Raw genomic sequence first — 16499 nt, 5'->3', positions numbered from 1 at the left:
ATTAACTCTGACCAATAGATGGGTTTACCCTGCTTATAATTATCATATTAACTCTGACCAATAGATGGGTTTACCCTGCTTATAATTATCCTATTAACTCTGACCAATAGATGGGTTTACCCTGCTTATAATTATCCTATTAACTCTGACCAATAGATGGGTTTACCCTGCTTATGATTTTAATATTAACTCTGACCAATAGATGGGTTTACCCTGCTTAAATTTATCATATTAACTTCGACCATTAGATGGGTTTACCCAGTTTCAACAGTGCATTCGGAAAGTATTCAGACCCCCTTTTCTACATTTTGTTACATTAGTTTTTTTGGACATTTTTGCATATTTATAGAACAAAAATTAAAAAACTAAAATGTCACCTTTTTATATAAGTATTCAGACTCTTTACTCAGTACTTTGTTGAAGCACCTTTGGCAGCGACCACAGCCTCGAGCCCTCTTGGGTATGACATTACAAAATTGGCACCTCTGTATTTGTGGAGTTTCTCCCATTCTTCTCTGCAGATTCTCTCAAGCTCTGTCAGGTTGGATGGGGAGCGTCGCTGCACATATATTTTCAGGTCTCTCCAGAGATGTTCGATCGGGTTCAAGTCCGGGCTCTGGCTGGGCCACTCAAGGACATTCAGAGACTTGTCCCGAAGCCACTCCTGCGTTTTCTTGGCTGTGTGCTGAGGGTCGTTGTCCTGTTGGAAGGTGAAATGTCTCCCCAGTCTGAGGTCCCGAGCGCTCTGGAGCAGGTTTTCATCAAAGATCTCTCTGTACTCTGCTCATTCATCTTTTCCTCGATCCTGACTAGTCTCCCAGTCCCTGCAGCTGAAAAATATATATGATGATGCTGCCACCACCATGCTTCACCATAGGGAAACCTGGGTTTCCTCAAACGTGATGCTTGGCATTCAAGCAAAAGAGTTCAATCTTCATCAGACCAGAGAATCTTGTTTCTCATGGTCTGAGAGTCCTTTAGGTGCCTTTTGGCAAACTCCAAGTGGGCTGTCATGTGCCTTTTACTGAGGAATGGCTTCCCTTTTGCTACTCTACCATAAAGGCCTGATTGATGGAGTGCTGTAGAGATGATTGCCCTTCTGGAAGGTTCTCCCATCAACACAGAGGAACTATGGAGTGACCATCGGGTTTTTGGTCACCTCGCTGACTAAGGCCCTTCTCCTCCGATTGCTCAGCTTGGCTGGGCGGCCAGCTCTAGGAAGAGTCTTGGTGGTTCAAAACTTCTTCCATTTTAAGAATGAAGGAGGCCACTGTGTTCTTGGGGACCTTCAATGCTGCAGACATGTTTTGGTACCCTTCCCCAGATCTGTGCCTCGCCACAATCCTGTCTCGGAGGTCCACGGACAATTTCTTTGACCTCATGGCTTGGTTTTTACTCTGACATGTACTGTCAACTGTGGGACCTTATATAGACAGGTGTGTGCCTTTTCTAAATCATGTCCAATCAATTGAATTTACCACAGGTAGACTCCAATGAAGTTGTAGAAACATCTCAAGGATGATCAATGGAAACAGGATGCACCTGAGCTCAATTATCGAGTCTCATAGCAAAGGGTCTGAATACGGTATTTCAAATGATCTTTTTTATACATTTGCAAACAACATTTCTAAAAATCTGTTTTCGCTTTGTCATTATGGGGTATTGTGTGTGTGTGTATATTGATGAGGAAAATGTTTAATTTAATCAGTTTTAGAATAAGGCTGTAACGTAACAAAATGTGGAAAACGGGAATGGGTCTGAATGCACTGTATATAGTTATATTGATTTGTTTTACATTGATTCTCTGATCATTAGATTGGTTTACCCTGCTTATAATTGTCATTTTAACTCTGACCATTAACGGAGCAAGATTGATTTCATTTGTATTTGCAGCATAAATGCATGCGCGCACCCACGTAAGCACACACACACTGACAGCTAAAAACTCAATTTCTTTATATCAAAAACAGAGTAGAATAGTTTTTGAGACTGGAGGTCATAAACAGTAGTGAACCAATCTGTAGTTTCTCACTCTGTCAGACAAATTTCAAAAGGACATCCAATAATGAACGCTAGACTTTTCTGAACATTCCAACAGCTGTGGTCAAGGCTGTATTCCCTTTCTTTGTCCCTGAAAGAGTCCAGAGACAGCTTTGATGGGATGACATGCTGCCGGTTCTTTCAGGCATTTCAGACTAATATTTTTCAATTCCAAGAAGATCAGCTGAAGAGAACAAGCACTTTGATACAAATCTCTTCGGAAGACATTCGATTGTCTGAGGGAATATTTAGAATATTCTAAAGCCCTTTTTATAATAGTTTGCAAATATATATTGCATTTATTCATTCAATGGGTTTTCTTTATTTTTACTATTTTTTACATTGTATAGTAATAGTGAAGACATCGAAACTATGAAATAACATGTATGGAATCATGTAGTAACCAAAAAAGTGTTAAACAAATCCAAATATACTTGAGATTTGTCAAAGTAGCCACCCTTTGACTTGCTTACAGCTTTGCACACTCTTGGCATTCTCTCAACAAGCTTCATGAGGTAGTCACCTGGAATGCATTTCAATTAACAGGTGTGCCTTGTTAAGTTAATTTGTGGAATTTCTTTCTTGATGCGTTTGAGCCAATCACTTGTGTTGTACACAGAAGATAGCCCTATTTGGTAAAATACCAAGTCCATATTATGACTAGAACAGCTCAAATAAGCAAAGAGAAATGACAGTCCATCATTACTTTAAGACATGAAGGTCAGTCAATCCGGAACATTTCAATAACATTGAAAGTTTCTTCAAGTGCAGTCACAAAAACCATCAAGTTCTATGATGAAACTGGCTCTCATGAGGACCGCCACAGAAATGGAAAACCCAGAGTTACCTCTGCTGCAGAGGACAAGTTCATTGGAGTTAACTGCACCTCAGATTGCCACCCAAATAAATGCTTCACAGAGTTCAAGTAACAAACACATCTCAACATCAACTGTTCAGAGGAGATTGTGTGAATCAGGCCTTCATGGTTGAATTGCTGCAAGGAAACCACTACTAAAGGACACCAATAATAAGAAGAGACTTGCTTGGACCAAGAAACACAAGCAAAGAACATGTCGGTTGAAATCTGTCCTTTGATCTGATGAGTCCAAATTTGAGATTTTGGGTCCAACCGCCGTGTCTTTGTGAGACGCAGAGTGGGTGATCGGATGTTCTCCGCATGTGTGGTTCCCACCGTGAAGTATAGAGGAGGTGATGGTGTGGGGATGCTTTGCTAGTGACACTGATTTATTTAGAATTCAAGGCACCCTTAACCAGCATGGCTACCACAGCATTCTGCAGCGATACGCCATCCCACCTGGTTTGCGCTTTGTGGGACTATCATGTTTTTCAACAGGACAATGACCCAAAACACACCTCCAGGCTGTGTAAGGGCTATTCTACCAAGAAGGAGAGTGATTGAGTGCTGCATCAGATGGCCTGGCCTCCACAATCACCCCTGACCTCAACCGAATTGAGATGGTTTAGAATGAGTTCGACCTCAGAGTGAATGAAAAGCAGACAAGTGCTCAGCGTATGTGGGAACTCCTTCAAGACTGTTGGAAAAGCATTCCAGTGAAGCTGGTTGAGAGAATGCCAACAGTGTGCAAAGCTGTCATCAAGGCAAAGGGTGACTACTTTGAAGAATCTCAAATCTCAAATATATTTTGATTTGTTTAACACTTTTGATTGGTCACTACATGTCACTTTTATTCTACAATGTAGAAAATAATAAAAATAACGAAAAACCCTTGAATGAGTAGGTGTGTCCAAACTTTTGACTGGTACTGTATATATTTACATATATTAGCAATGTTTTGTTTTCGCTGCTGTTAGTTGTCTAAATCCTCTCAGCCTTTGTTTCCCTGATCTTCCACTGAACCTTGTGAACATCTCTGACCATCTCTGCAGTCTTTTCCTATGAAGTTACCCTAGCAACTATGCAACAGCTGTAGAAATAACAGTGATAAACACTTTCATTGGACTCCAGGGGTTATCCTCTCACCCATCAGGGGAATGGTATTTTGTATTTTATTAGGATCCCCATTAGCTGTTGCGAAAGCAGCAGCTACTCTTCCTGGGGTCCACACAAAACATGAAACGACATAATACAGAACATTAATAGAGAAGAACAACTCGAGAACAGAACTACGTTCATTTGAAACATCACACAGAAAGTATTCATACCCCTTGACTTATTCCACATTTTGTGGCGTTACAGCCTGAATTAAAAATTGATTAAAGTGATTTTTTTTATCACCCATCTAAACACAATTCCCAAAAATGACAAAATGAAAACAAATTTGTATAATTTTTTGCAAATTTATTGAAAATGAAATACAGAAATATCTCATTTACACAATTATTCACACACCTGAGTCAATACTTTGTCGATGTACCTTTAGCAGCGATTACAGTTGTCAGTCTTTTTGGGTAAATCTCTGAGATCTTTCCAGACCTGGATTGTATGACATTTGTCAATTTATTCTTTAAAAAATTATTCAAGCTCTGTCAAATTGTTTGCTGATCATTGCTAGACAACCATTTTCAGACCTTGCCATTAGATTTTTAAATAGATTTAAGTCAACTGTAACTCGGCCACTCAGGAACATTCACTCTCTTCTTGGTAAGCAACTCCAGTGTAGATTTGGCCTTGTGGTTTAGGTTTTTGGAATTCAGCTCCTAGTGTTTAGTGGAAAGCAAACTGAACCAGGGTTTCCTCTAGGATTTGCATGAGCTTTAGCTCCCTTCCATTTCTTTTTTATCCTGAAAAACTCACCAGTCGTTAACGATTACAAGCATACCCATAACATGATGCAGCCACCACTATGCTTGAAAATATGTAGAATAGTACTCAGTAATGTGTTGTATTAGATTTGTCACAAACATAACACTTTGTATTCAGGACAAAAAGTGAATTGCTTTGACAAATGTTTTGCAGTGTTACTATAGTGCCTTGTTGCATGTTTTGGAATATTTGTATAATGTATAATGTACAAGCTACTCAATACTGCCCCCCAGCCATAAGAAGTTAATACAGACAGATAATAGCTCCAACTTCAGTCTCCCGAGTGGCACAATCTAAGGCACTGCATCGCAGGTGTGCCAGGTGTGCCACTAGAGATTCTGGGATAGAATCCAGGCTCTGTCGCAGCCGAGCCATGACCGGGAGACCCATGGGGTGGCACACAATTGACCCAGCGTCGTCCGGGTTAGGGGAGGGTTTGGCCGGCAGGGATGTCCTTGTCCCATCGCGCACTAGGGACACTGTTGCCAGGTGTACTGTGTTTCCTCCGACACATTGGTGTGGCTGGCTTCCGGGTTAAGTGGGCATTGTGTCAAGAAGCAATGCGGCATTGGTTGGGTTGTGTTTCGCAGCAATGAGACAAGACTGTAACTCCCAATTGCATACCATGAAATTGGGTAGAAAAAGGGGGTTTATATATCACATTTAACATTGTCTGTAAGCTTGAGTTAATTTGCACACAAAGAATCATACAATGATGGAAAGACGTGTGTTGTCCTTGTTAATTCAGACAGAGAACAGCTCCAGCTTCTTAATCAGCCTCAATTTTGTCCCGGACATTGAATATAGTTGAGGTCCCTGTAATCCTAGATTCAAATCATTCAGGCGGAATTTTTTTTCACCCAGACAGGCCAGTCGTATGAGAAACTCGTCATCATGCAAGCAGTCAGACAATTGAAAATTATGGTCAGTAAAGAAAACTTTAAGCTCGTCTCTCAATTTAAAAAAAAACGTGTCAATACTTTGCCCCTTGATGACCAGCGCACTTCTGTATGTTGTTAAAGCGTTACATGGTCGCTTCCCATATCATTGCATAATGCAGGAATTACACAAGAGTTCAGGGGCCTTGCTTTAACAAAGTTAACCAAAACGTATTTCAAGCTGTCAGACATTCCCTTGGCAGCAAGAGCCTCTTGGTGGATGCTGCAGTGTACCCAAGTGGTGTTGGGAGCAACTGCTTGCACGCTCATTACCACTCCACTATGTCTCCCTGTCATGGCTTTTGTGCCATCAGTACAGATACAAACACATCTTGACCACCAAAGTCCATTTGACGTCACAAAGCTGTCCAGTACATTAAAAATATCCTTTCCTGTTCTCCTGGTTTCCAGTGGTTTGCAGAAGAGGATGTCTTCCTTAATTGACCCCCCATAAATGTATCGGACTTACAGTTGAAGTCGAAAGTTTACGTACACTTAGGTTGGAGTCATTAAAACTAGTTTTTCAAACACTCCAAAAATTTCTTGTTAACAAACTATGGTTTTGGCAAGTTGGTTAGGACGTCTGCTTTGTGCATGACACAAGTAATTTTTCCAACAATTGTTTATAGACAGACTATTTCACTTATAATTCAATGTACCACAATTCCAGTGGGTCAGAATTTTACATACACTAAGTTGACTGTGCCTTTAAACAGCTTGGAAAATTCCAGAAAATGATGTCATGGCTTTAGAAGCTTCTGATAGGCTAATTGACATCGTATGAGTCAATTGGAGGTGTACCTGTGGATTTCAAGGCCTGTCTTTCAACTTAGTGCCTCTTTGCTTGACATCATGGGAAAATCCAAAGAAATCAGCTAAGACCTTAGATTTTTTTTTTGTAGACCTCCACAAGTCTGGTTCATCCTTGGGAGCAATTTCCAAATGCCTGAAGGTACCACGTTCATCTGTACAAACAATAGTACGCAAGTATAAACACCATGGGACCACGCAGCCTTCATACCTCTCAGGAAGGAGACGCATTGTGTCTCCTAGAGATGAATGTACTTTGGTGTGAAAAGTGCAGTTCAATCCCAGAACTACAGCAAAGGACCCCGTGAAGATGCTGGAGGAAACCGGTACAAAATTATCTATATCCACAGTAAAACGAGTCCTGTATCAACATAACCTGAAAGGCCACTCGGCAAGGAAGAATCCACTGCTCCGAAACCGCCATAAAAAAGCCAGACTACGGTTTGCCACTGCACATGGGGACAAAGATCATACTTTTTGGTCTGGTCTGATGAAACAAAAATAGAACTGTTTGGCCATAATGACCATCGTTATGTTTGGAGGAAAAAGGGGGAGGCTTGCAAGCCAAAGACCTGTATGTGTAGGGTACAGAGATGAGGTAGTCATTCAAAAGTAATGTTCAACACTATTATTGCACACAGAGTGAGTCCATGCAACTAATTCTGTGACTTGTTTTGCAAGTTTTTACTCCTGAACTTATGTAGGCTTGCCATAGCAAAGGGGTTTGCATACATATTGACTCGAAACATTTCAGCTATTTATTTTTAATTAATTTGTTATGTCTAAAAACGTAATTCCACTTTGACATTTATGGGGTATTGTGTGTAGGCCAGTGTCAAAAAAATCTCAATTTCATCCATTTTAAATTCAGGCTGTAACACAACAAAATATGGGAAGTCTTTCTGAAGGCGCTGTAGGCTACGTATCAACACAAACATATGTAAGGGCTCGCTGTAGGCTACGTATCAACACAAACATATTTAAGAGCTCGCTGTAGGCTACGTATCAACACAAACATATGTAAGGGCTCGCTGTAGGCTACGTATCAACACAAACATATTTAAGGGCTCGCTGTAGGCTCACGTATCAACACAAACATATTTAAGGGCTCGCTGTAGGCTACGTATCAACACAAACATATTTAAGGGCTCGCTGTAGGCTACGTATCAACACAAACATATTTAAGGGCTCGCTGTAGGCTACGTATCAACACAAACATATTTAAGGGCTCGCTGTAGGCTACGTATCAACACAAACATATTTAAGGGCTCGCTGTAGGCTACGTATCAACACAAACATATTTAAGGGCTCGCTGTAGGCTACGTAAACACAAACATATTTAAGGGCTCGCTGTAGGCTACGTATCAACACAAACATATGTAAGGGCTCGCTGTAGGCTACGTATCAACACAAACATATTTAAGGGCTCGCTGTAGGCTACAAACACAAACATATTTAAGAGCTCGCTGTAGGCTACGTATCAACACAAACATATTTAAGAGCTCGCTGTAGGCTACGTATCAACACAAACATATTTAAGGGCTCGCTGTAGGCTACGTATCAACACAAACATATTTAAGGGCTCGCTGTAGGCTACGTATCAACACAAACATATGTAAGGGCTCGCTGTAGGCTACGTATCAACACAAACATATTTAAGGGCTCGCTGTAGGCTACGTATCAACACAAACATATTTAAGGGCTCGCTGTTTAGGCTACGTATCAACACAAACATATTTAAGGGCTCGCTGTAGGCTACGTATCAACACAAACATATTTAAGGGCTCGCTGTAGGCTGTAGGCTACGTATCAACACAAACATATTTAAGGGCTCGCTGTAGGCTACGTATCAACACAAACATATTTAAGGGCTCGCTGTAGGCTACGTATCAACACAAACATATTTAAGGGCTCGCTGAGGCTCGCAACACAAACATATTTAAGGCTACGCTGTATCAACACAAACATATTTAAGAGCTCGCTGTAGGCTACGTATCAACACAAACATATTTAAGGGCTCGCTGTAGGCTACGTATCAACACAAACATATTTAAGAGCTCGCTGTAGGCTACGTATCAACACAAACATATTTAAGAGCTCGCTGTAGGCTACGTATCAACACAAACATATTTAAGGGCTCGCTGTAGGCTACGTATCAACACAAACATATTTAAGGGCTCGCTGTAGGCTACGTATCAACACAAACATATTTAAGAGCTCGCTGTAGGCTACGTATCAACACAAACATATTTAAGAGCTCGCTGTAGGCTACGTATCAACACAAACATATTTAAGGGCTCGCTGTAGGCTACGTATCAACACAAACATATTTAAGGGCTCGCTGTAGGCTACGTATCAACACAAACATATTTAAGAGCTCGCTGTAGGCTACGTATCAACACAAACATATTTAAGAGCTCGCTGTAGGCTACGTATCAACACAAACATATTTAAGGGCTCGCTGTAGGCTACGTATCAACACAAACATATTTAAGGGCTCGCTGTAGGCTACGTATCAACACAAACATATTTAAGGGCTCGCTGTAGGCTACGTATCAACACAAACATATTTAAGAGCTCGCTGTAGGCTACGTATCAACACAAACATATTTAAGAGCTCGCTGTAGGCTACTGTAGTATCAACACAAACATATTTAAGAGCTCATATTTAAGCTGTAGGCTACGTATCAACACAAACATATTTAAGGGCTCGCTGTAGGCTACGTATCAACACAAACATATTTAAGGGCTCGCTGTAGGCTACGTATCAACACAAACATATTTAAGGGCTCGCTGTAGGCTACGTATCAACACAAACATATTTAAGGGCTCGCTGTAGGCTACGTATCAACACAAACATATTTAAGGGCTCGCTGTAGGCTACGTATCAACACAAACATATTTAAGGGCTCGCTGTAGGCTACGTATCAACACAAACATATTTAAGGGCTCGCTGTAGGCTACGTATCAACACAAACATATTTAAGGGCTCGCTGTAGGCTACGTATCAACACAAACATATTTAAGGGCTCGCTGTAGGCTACGTATCAACACAAACATATTTAAGGGCTCGCTGTAGGCTATTTAAGAGCGTATCAACACAAACATATTTAAGAGCTCGCTGTAGGCTACGTATCAACACAAACATATTTAAGGGCTCGCTGTAGGCTACGTATCAACACAAACATATTTAAGGGCTCGCTGTAGGCTACGTATCAACACAAACATATTTAAGGGCTCGCTGTAGGCTACGTATCAACACAAACATATTTAAGGGCTCGCTGTAGGCTACGTATCAACACAAACATATTTAAGAGCTCGCTGTAGGCTACGTATCAACACAAACATATTTAAGGGCTCGCTGTAGGCTACGTATCAACACAAACATATTTAAGGGCTCGCTGTAGGCTACGTATCAACACAAACATATTTAAGGGCTCGCTGTAGGCTACGTATCAACACAAACATATTTAAGGGCTCGCTGTAGGCTACGTATCAACACAAACATATTTAAGAGCTCGCTGTAGGCTACGTATCAACACAAACATATTTAAGGGCTCGCTGTAGGCTACGTATCAACACAAACATATTTAAGGGCTCGCTGTAGGCTACGTATCAACACAAACATATTTAAGGGCTCGCTGTAGGCTACGTATCAACACAAACATATTTAAGAGCTCGCTGTAGGCTACGTATCAACACAAACATATTTAAGAGCTCGCTGTAGGCTACGTATCAACACAAACATATTTAAGAGCTCGCTGTAGGCTACGTATCAACACAAACATATTTAAGAGCTCGCTGTAGGCTACGTATCAACACAAACATATTTAAGAGCTCGCTGTAGGCTACGTATCAACACAAACATATTTAAGGGCTCGCTGTAGGCTACGTATCAACACAAACATATTTAAGAGCTCGCTGTAGGCTACGTATCAACACAAACATATTTAAGAGCTCGCACAAACATATTTAAGGGCTCGCTGTAGGCTACGTATCAACACAAACATATTTAAGAGCTCGCTGTAGGCTACGTATCAACACAAACATATTTAAGGGCTCGCTGTAGGCTACGTATCAACACAAACATATTTAAGAGCTCGCTGTAGGCTACGTATCAACACAAACATATTTAAGGGCTCGCTGTAGGCTACGTATCAACACAAACATATTTAAGAGGCTCGCAACACAAACATATTTAAGTCGCTGGCTACGTATCAACACAAACATATTTAAGGGCTCGCTGTAGGCTACGTATCAACACAAACATATTTAAGAGCTCGCTGTAGGCTACGTATCAACACAAACATATTTAAGAGCTCGCTGTAGGCTACGTATCAACACAAACATATTTAAGGGCTCGCTGTAGGCTACGTATCAACACAAACATATTTAAGGGCTCGCTGTAGGCTACGTATCAACACAAACATATTTAAGAGCTCGCTGTAGGCTACGTATCAACACAAACATATTTAAGGGCTCGCTGTAGGCTACGTATCAACACAAACATATTTAAGAGCTCGCTGAGCTCGCTGTAGGCTACGTATCAACACAAACATATTTAAGAGCTCGCTGTAGGCTACGTATCAACACAAACATATTTAAGGGCTCGCTGTAGGCTACGTATCAACACAAACATATTTAAGGGCTCGGCTGTATCAACACAAACATATTTAAGGCTCGCTGTAGGCTACGTATCAACACAAACATATTTAAGAGCTCGCTGTAGGCTACGTATCAACACAAACATATTTAAGAGCTCGCTGTAGGCTACGTATCAACACAAACATATTTAAGGGCTCGCTGTAGGCTACGTATCAACACAAACATATTTAAGGGCTCGCTGTAGGCTACGTATCAACACAAACATATTTAAGGGCTCGCTGTAGGCTACGTATCAACACAAACATATTTAAGGGCTCGCTGTAGGCTACGTATCAACACAAACATATTTAAGGGCTCGCTGTAGGCTACGTATCAACACAAACATATTTAAGGGCTCGCTGTAGGCTACGTATCAACACAAACATATTTAAGGGCTCGCTGTAGGCTACGTACACAAACATATTTAAGAGCTCGCTGTAGGCTACGTATCAACACAAACATATTTAAGAGCTCGCTGTAGGCTACGTATCAACACAAACATATTTAAGAGCTCGCTGTAGGCTACGTATCAACACAAACATATTTAAGAGCTCGCTGTAGGCTACGTATCAACACAAACATATTTAAGGGCAAATGGGGGAGGGGCATTGGGCCGTGAGGTGTTGCTTTATCAGATTTTTTAAAACCAGGTTTGCTGTTCAATTGAGCAATCTGAGATGGGAGTTCCATGCAATCATGGCTCTATATAATACTGTACGTTTTCTTTAATGGGGCATGTCTGGTGGGGTGAGTGTGTGTGTCAGAGCTATGTGTAAGTTGACTATGAAAACAATTTGGAATTTTCAACACATTAATGTTTCTTGTAGAAAGAAGTGATGCAGTCAGTATCTTTACTTTTAGCAAAGAGAGACTGGCAGCATAGTATTGATATTAGACCTATGATTACAGTGAAGCGCAAGATGTGCCACTCTCTTCTGGGCCAGATGCAGCATAACTAGGTCCTCCTTTGCAGCACCTGACCATATGACTGGACAATAATCAAGATAAGATACAACTAGAGCCTGCAGGACTTGCTTTGTGGAGTGTGGTGTCAAAAAAGCAGAGCATCTCTTTGTAACGGAAAGACCTATTCCTGGCTTTACAACCATTGAATCAATATGTTTTGACCATGACTAAGGTAACACCAAGTCATTTAGTCTCCCCAACTTTCTCAACAGCCACATTATTCATTATCAGATTCAGCATAGAACTTAGGGAATGATTTGTACCAAATGCAATGCTCTTAGTTTTAGGGAATGGAGCATCTAAGCACATCCCTGACACTCAGCCAGAGATGGGCTTTTCACAGGACTATGTTGAAGAAGAGATTTAGGAATATTGGGGAAGATTCATTCTTTCCACAGTGCATAAGCTTGTTCCTCTCCCACAGAAAATCATGAAAAAGAGCTCTTGTATCCTAATCTAGGATGATAAAAAGGGTCAAATGTATCATATTTCACAATTAAAGCTGTTAATCTTTGGTTAATGGTTTAGCCGTTAAAATGCAACACTCCCATGTTTTGTTTCATCTTCCAATATCAACAACAATGTGCTTTAACTAACAGCATTGTGAATTAAAATGGCATAGTATTGTGACAGTGTTCCAAAAAGTGTTAAATGGCAAAGAGAAAGTTTTTTTTGGCCAGAACTTGTTGTTCTCTGTGTACACATTTATAGTCATACCTTAGCTGTGTATCTGATAGAAAATGTATCTGGAATTCCCCAATGGCATTCTCCTCCTTTCTTGTTTTGTTTGGGCTTCACACACTTGAACTCTGTGCACTCAAGTGATTTAGATAAACTGGAATCTAGGCAGAGCAGTCAAGGGCTCTGAGGAAATACTACTGCACCCTTCCTTGTCAGGCTTTTAAAACATCCCAGATAAATGCATTCTTTATGGCTTGCACCTCTTCCTTGTGACTTCCTATCAGATGATAAAAGTGTCAATTCACATAGTATGTTAAATTACCTTAAATAATAATAATAATGTTGAACTGACTGCTTATGTCAATGCTTAGATTTCAGACTGTTCTCCCCACTGGGTTTACCTTTACCTGAACCTTTTATCACTTTCACAGTCATATTTTATACTTGATCCATTTCCCTCTTTGAAATGTGAAGTTCTAAGCGTTCTATCAAATTCATTTCAAAATATGTATCCCAATGGGCAAAATGTTTCACATCGAGACCTTGGGACGATAAGGTTCTATCTACGCAAAGCATCGTTCTGAGATATTGAGCATCAACATTTTTACATCCCAGATCTCAGAATTTTTTTGTAGTGAATTCTCCTTTCATAATCATTTAAGGTCTTCACCTTTAACGGTACCTAAAGTGCAGATTAACTAAATCCTGAGACATTTGTAAAAAAATATATAATAATTTATGGGGGTGCAATCGCAGATAGAACCTTAGGGCTCTGAAATGTCAACCTGGGTTCAACCATACGATTCTACCTGACACTTCTGAAGTAGACATTCAAATGGATTTATGCAGATAGAACATTCTAGTTTTTCACTTAAAACATTTAACTTCACAGACATATGAATAACCATATAAAGATCAACTATATGTGACTAACTCATTTTTGACAAAAAAATGTCAGCTAGAACCTTATAGTCCCAAGGTCAAGACATGCCATCTTGATGATGTCATTTTTCTGGTTGTTTTCTTGGTTGAGAATATTTTGTAGAACCAGATTACCAACTGGTCACTGTTACCACCAGAGTAAAGATGTATTTTTCATGAAAATATCAAGATGTCATGGAAAATAATTCATATGCTGGTTATCTGTGAACGTTTCTGGTCTGTTTGTCAACGTCACTGGTTGCTAAAGAGATGTTAACAAAGGTTTTACATTACCCTATACAACTAGTATACAATCTGACCATGATGTCATAAAAACATAATCAAATCTAAATCAAATTTATTTATGTAAGCCCTTCTTACATCAGCTGATATCTCAAAGTGCTATACAGAAACCCTGCCTAAAACCCCAAACAGCAAGCAATGCAGGTGTAGAAGCACGGTGGCTAGGAAAAACTCCCTTAGAAAGGCCAATAATGATGTCATTGTAACCACATTTTCCCCACTGGGATAGGTATTCTGTCAGTTGATGTGAAGTAGGGTTGAATGGCAGTTACCTCCCAAAACCACAGGTAACACCAAGTAATTTGGTCTCCCCAACTTGCTCAACAGCCACATTATTCATTATCAGATTCAGGTGAGGTATTGAACTCAGGGAGAAACCAGGAATTTATAATGAATTACATCAACAGCATGACATGAAATGGAATTGTTATATGCAATGTCTAAATCTGGCTTCTCTACGGTCTTCTCTCTGCTCTCTGCATGATCAATCATCAATGCTCATGGTGGGGATAAGACAGCCCATACCTGTATGGAGTGCAGTTCCTGTCCACTACATGACCAAAAGTATGTGGACACCTGCTTGTTGAAAATATCATTCCAAAATCATGGGCATTAATATGGAGTTGGTCCCCCCTTTGCTGCTATAACAGCTTCCACTCTTCTGGGAAGGCTTTCCACTAGATGTTGGAACATTGCTGCAGGGACTTGCTTCCAGTCAGCCACAAGAGCATTAGTGAAGTTTGGCACTTATGTTGGGCGATTAGGCATGGCTTGCAGTCGGCATTCCAAAACATCCCAAAGGTGTTCAATGGGGTTGAGGTCAGGGTCCTGTGCAGGCCAGTCAAATTCTTCCACACCGATCTCGAACAAGCTATTTCTGTATGGACCTCGCTTTGTGCACGGGGGCATTGTCATGCTGTAACAGGAGGAATCGTCTAGAAAGTAATTGTATGCTATAGCATTAAGATTTCCCTTCACTGGAACTGAAGGGCCTAGCCTGAATCATGAAAAACAGCCCCAGACCGTTATTCCTCCTCCACCAACCTTTACAGTTGGCACTATGCATTCGAGCAAGTAGCATTCTCCCGGCTTCCACCAAACCCAGATTCGCCTGTCGGACTACCAGATGGTGAAGCTTGATTCATCACTCCAGAGAATGTGTTTCCACTGCTCCAACATCCAATGGCGGAAAGCTTTACACCACTCCAGTTGATGCTTGGCATTGCGCTTGGTAGTCTTAGGCTTGTGTGCGGCTGCTCGGACATTGAAACCCATTTCATGAAGCTCCGGACGAATAGTTATTGTGCTGACGTTGCTTCCAGAGTGTTGCAGCCGAAGACCGATTTTTTTTTTAATGTGCTTCAGCACTCAGCGATCCTGTTCTGTTAGCTCGTGTGGCCTACCACTTTGCAGCTGAGCCATTGTTGCTCCTAGATGTTTCCACTTCATAATAATAGCACTTACCTTTGGGATGTTTACAGTTGACCAGGGCAACTCTAAAAGGGCAAAATTTGACGAACTGACTTGTTGGAAAGGTGGCATCCTATGACGGTATCACGCTGAAAGTCCCTGAGCTCTTTAGTAAGGCTAATCTACTGCCAGTTTTGGTGTATGGAGATTGCATGGCTGTGTGCTCGATTTTATACACCTGTCAGCAACAGGTGTGGTTGAAATAGCTCAATCCACTCGTTTGAAGGGGTGTCCACATACTATTGTATATTTAGTGTATTATCTCATCATTGCAACTTTTTTATTGTGATAGGTAGGCTTACATTTACTGCAGCATAGCCTATGCTACAGTAATAAAATGACCGAATGCGCATCTAATTTACACATCTCCATCTGGCTTTTGGGGTCACCATATTTTTTACTTGTAAAGATAGTTTTTTTAAATTACAGCTGCAGAGTTTTAAAACAGCGTTTCACTCAAATATCGTTGCTTTAAATCAGAGCATGCGCGAGCAGTCTCTCGCTCTCCATCAATTCCATTCAAAGATAAAGATATCCTAGCCTACATAGCCATGGAAAATAGGGGTGCTGAGGGTGCTGCAGCACTCCCTGAACAATCTGAATAATACAGTACCTTCAGAAAGCATTCCGACCCCTTGACCTTTCTCACATTTTGTTACGCTACAGCCTTATTCTAAAATGTATGAAATTATTTTTTTCCCTCATCGATCTACACACAATGCCCCGTAATGATCAAGCAAAAACAGGTTTTTAGAAAACGGAAATATAACATTTACATAAGTATTTAGACCCTTTACTCAGTACTTTGTTGAAGCACCTTCGGCAGCAATTACAGCATAGAGTCTTCTTGGGTATGACGCTACAAGCTTGGCACACCTGTATTTGGGGAGTTTCTCCCATTCTTCTCCTCTCAAGCTCTGTCAGGTTGGATGGGGAGTGTT

The sequence above is a fragment of the Oncorhynchus tshawytscha genome, linkage group LG20, assembly GCF_018296145.1.
Source record: "Oncorhynchus tshawytscha isolate Ot180627B linkage group LG20, Otsh_v2.0, whole genome shotgun sequence".
NCBI lineage: Eukaryota > Metazoa > Chordata > Actinopteri > Salmoniformes > Salmonidae > Oncorhynchus > Oncorhynchus tshawytscha.
The sequence above is the reverse complement of the archived record's forward strand: the minus strand, read 5'-3'. Positions refer to the sequence as shown.